At 36.4% G+C, this 4,666-nt stretch overlaps 1 pseudogene; it reads left to right on the top strand.

Moving 5' to 3' along the window:
* Positions 1 to 3,700: 3,700 nt before the first annotated feature.
* LOC101575038 overlaps positions 3,701 to 4,666 on the top strand; it is a 3,078-nt pseudogene continuing 2,112 nt past the window's right edge.

The raw sequence follows: 4,666 nt of genomic DNA, 5'->3' as shown, positions 1-4,666 counted from the left end.
TTAAAATTAATAAAGATTAGCTTGAGGTGTGGCTATGTATTAAAATATTTGGTAAGCTGCAAAGGCCCTTGATTTGATCACAAGATCTACAATAATGAAATAGGAATAATAATAATTTATTATATTATTAAAAACAACAGCACTATGTGTGGAGCCATTTGCTAATTTGTTTTCTTTTTGCAGATTTAACCAACCAATTTTATTTAAGGTACACTATGCATATAACTCGCAAATCTTTAAGCCATCCATCCTACTTTCCATTTTCTTCCATTTACCACTTATCCTTTGCATGTGTTTCTTGAGATTTTTTTTATCACGTAAACCAAAACTTTCTCTTTTTTATGTATTTAGTACAGGGTCGACAGGATCTCACTGCACAGATCAAACTTGTAGTGATTCTCCTGTTTTCAGCCTCCTAAGTGCTGGGATTGCAGGCTCGCACTACCATGTGCAGTCTCAATTGCTGTCTCAGCACACCCCAGGGACAGGGCTGCATGACAGGACAGGGATGGAACCTGACCCCTGTATCTGCCTAAGCAGGAGCTTTAATCTGCTGAGCTATCTGGCTGGCCCAAACCAAAATCTTCTAAGGCTTAATTTTTATATTCTGCCTATTCTTCAAACTGACTACCTTTTCTAACTCACTGGAAGTATTCTACCTTCTAATCTTTAATCATCTGCTGTCCACTCAACTGGCCTCCTTGAGCCGATCAACAATCTTGTGAAAAGCCCTTCATAACACTTTGCTCGTCTGTCTTTATACTTTCCTGTCATTCCTCTGCTTTCAACTTAGGTTTACCATGTGATGAGGATAACTGCTTCACAACTGATTTGCCTGTTTATTCCTTCCCTGGCCCAAATCCTTTGTGTTTACTAGTTAAGATTAATCTTCCTAAAACTCTGCCTATTGCTTATACATAAGTTCAAATCTGTTAGCAAGGCATTTGACTTGTTTCAGAAACTGAATTTCATTTGCTTTTGCTCCCACTATTACCCCACTTGAAAGCATGTTCCACTCAGGGAAATTTATTCATTGTTTCCTTGATACTTCTGGTACTTTCTATCTCTGTTAATTTATCCCTTATTGTATGGTGATGAGTATTTGCTTAAACTCAATCTTTCTCTAAATCTAAACACCCCTAGAATCTTAGTTTCAGAAAATAAAACTTCTCCCCCTTACAGGTGGCTAAAATAAGGTCTGGAGAAAAGGAAGCAGTGTTTTAAGATACAGATAGGAAATGCTTTCGAGAAATAGTATCTTAACCAATGCAAGCCATCTCCCTGTGGTATACCAGGGCAATAATCATGTAACTTTTATTTTTTTTCCATAATTTTATTGAGAAACAAATAGCAATGAGACAGTTTCAAACCAAATTGGTAGGACAGTTGCAATAATTAACACATTGCATACATTCTTCCTAGTGGTTAATTGCTGTATCCATGTAACTTTTATGAAAATAGTATGGTCAAAAGTTTATGACTCTTTTAACTATTTGAAATGCCTAAACGTGTTAATTCACTTTAACTATTTTCTCCCCATACAGGTACAAAACTCTTACAATTTTTAAATAAATATTAAATAATGCTAGTGATTATGGAAAGCTAGAGCTAGCAATAATAATTTTGAATATATATTATGTGGCAGATTCTATGAGTATAACTGATATACAATAATATTTAAGTCTAATAACAATCATATGTGGTCAGTACTATTCTCAGTGCTTCTATGCATGACACAACAAATCTCAGAGAAATTAACTGTACAACATTACAAGTCTAGTCATTATCATGGAGTTGGCTTTAATGTTATGTTTGTGAAAGTATAATATATCCACCTTTTCCCTTTTGTTCATAATGTGAACTTCAATTGTGTGTGCAAGATTTACTGCTTCAGATGAGAATTTCATCAACTTTGATTTCGTGTGGAATCATAATTTCATGTGGAATCATAATTTCGGTAGACTTCAACTTGATAGTTATCTGTGGTGTGAGGCTGAAATTTCACACCACAGATAACTATCAAGTTGAAGTCTACTGAAGTAACCATCCCTGAGAATTAAGAGAATACCCTGGTCTGTGGAGGACACTGAAGTCCTTGCAGTCTTTATCAAAATAATGCAACATATAGGGTAATAGCAATGAAACAAACATCAACAGCTGGAAATGTAATGTTGATTCAACTACTTCAATGACTTACTTGGGATGCTGAAAGATTTTTTTTCCTCAAAAATCACATCATTTCTGATATCTTCATAAAACCTGATTTTATTCAGTATAAATTTTAAATAAAAATCTGGGGAATGAACGAGCAGCCATTCTTTCGTAAAGTTAAAATGCATTGCATGTATATTTCTGTTCATATATCTTCCAGACACAGAGGTAAAAACACAGTAACCCAACTAGTGAAATGACTTATATTAGCAGTTCTTAATTATGACTGCATGCTAGAATAAACTCATTATCTTTTTAAAAATTTCTCAAAACCATGTCCCATACCAACTCAGAAAAATACATAAATAATTCATCTTTTGATATCCATTGGGAATTACTTTCAAGACCCTCCATAAATACCAAAATCCACATGTAATCACATCCCTTACATAAAGTGCTGCGGTGATTGCAAATAACCTTAAATGTAGAACCCCCACATGCATTAAATAATCTGTAGATCATTTAGAATATTTATTACAATGTAAATGCCATGTAGCCAGTTTTTGTATTATTTAGGGAATATTGATAAGAAAAAGTCTGTGCGTGTTTAGTGTACTCACAGTTTTTAACCAAGTTTCATAAATCTGTGGAGGAATAAGCCATAGATGTATAAATGAGCAACAAAAATTTTTCACAATACTATGTTTAAGGTATACTATTGATAAAGGGGAATGAAACTGCCAACCTGAGAAATACCTGGGATGTGTTCGTGTTCTCTAAAACTGAAAAATAAATTTTAGGAACAATGGATGTTAAAAGCAAAATGTATTTATTGGGAGAAAGAAATCTTCTACCTGATAGACAGAAAGAGACCTGGCATGTTGCCCAGGAATCTGTCTTTTTTAAGGATTTTTATCCATGAGTTGAGGCAGGCCTAAGGTGGAAAACGTGGGAACTTGCACATGAGGTGGGACACAGCAATGGTCCACCAATAAGATTACAGTCATAATTGTTCAGGTAAGATTGATTAAATCCAAGACCAAATGAGGAACCATTTACTTAGAAAGTGGGTGTGAACAGAACAGGGGCTTATCCAATATGGGTTTGAGTTAGTGACTTTTCCTGGCTTCCTGAAGGTGACAGAGATCTGTTTAGAAAATTAATCTCTGTTGCTTATCTTTACAGATATAAGCATTTGTTTGATATTTTAAAAGACTTGAAGTCTGGCCAACAGAAGGAGTATCTATTTCAATTTGCAAAGTGCCTTGTCTTTCATACTGGCTCCTTCTGAGGGTCTAGCCTTGTGTAAGGACCTATAACATATCTAACTCAGCTGCCTAGAACACTATTAAAGGAGAGGAAGAGTATCAGGGAGGGGGCGAGGGAAAGTAAAGAGAGCAAAATGTGGTCAGTATGAGCAAAATATTTTACATGCACATATGAAAATTTCATAATGACCCCTTTAATCTGTATAATTATTATACATGAATAAAATGATACAATACGGTAAGAATTAAAAGACTCCATGGCATCCCAATGCAGGGGAAAGATGATGGTCATGGTAATAACTTTGTAAGAGCAGCTAGAAAAGGCCAAAGAGCCTAAAAAACTGGATGAGAACATTCACAAGCTCACTGGGTGAGATCTGAGTGACGTGAGGCCCATCCAAACCAGATTGCTGGCCCTTTCTGGTCCTGGTGGAGGTAACGGATGTGGTAGTTTATTGCTGAGTCATGAATTCTTAGATGCTAGAGGAGGACCCCAAGCTAATCAGAGAGACCTTGAAGGGGCAGTCAATAGGCAGGGTGAAGAATATCGGACAAGAAGAGAATCACACCAAGAAAGAGCCCCAGAGGATGATGATATGAAAAAGCCAGCACTGCAGTCTTCAGTTGTAGCTACCTCCAAGAGTACATGTAGAGACCTTATCCAGGATCAAATATGGATGAAAAAATGAAAGCAAAGGAACCGGAGAATATTTGACTTGTTGATGGGTACTCTTCAAAAATTTAAACAATAGTCCACTGTTGCTACTGAACAGCAAAAGAGGCACCAAGAAATTGAACAAAAACATGAAGTTCAGGCAGAAGAAGAGAGAAAGCCGGCTGAAAATGAGAGGAGAGAGCTATTTGAAGAGAGGCGTGCCAAACCGACAGAGCTGCAGCTCTTGGAGGAGAAGGTTGAGCTTGCACAACTGCAAGAAGAATGGAATGAAAGTAATGCTAAAATCATTAAATATATAAGAACTAATACAAAAAAAGAACTAAAACAAAGCCCCCTTTAGTTCTATATTCCTGGAAGAATGTGTCCAGCTTCCCAAAAACTAAGAGAAGAGTCACAGAGAAAAACGAATGCTTTATTTGAAGGTAGATGCCTCGCATTTGAAAAACAAATAAATACAATGGAGGCTAGGCCTAGAAGGCAATCAGTGAAAGAGAAAGAGCATCAGGTGGTGCGTAATGAAGAATAGAAGGTGGAACAAGAAGAGGGTTAGGTGGCTCAGGGAGAGGAAGAG

The sequence above is a fragment of the Octodon degus genome, unplaced genomic scaffold (assembly GCF_000260255.1).
Source record: "Octodon degus isolate 3935 unplaced genomic scaffold, OctDeg1.0 scaffold00308, whole genome shotgun sequence".
Lineage (NCBI taxonomy): Eukaryota > Metazoa > Chordata > Mammalia > Rodentia > Octodontidae > Octodon > Octodon degus.
This window is presented reverse-complemented; position numbering and strand designations above follow the sequence as displayed.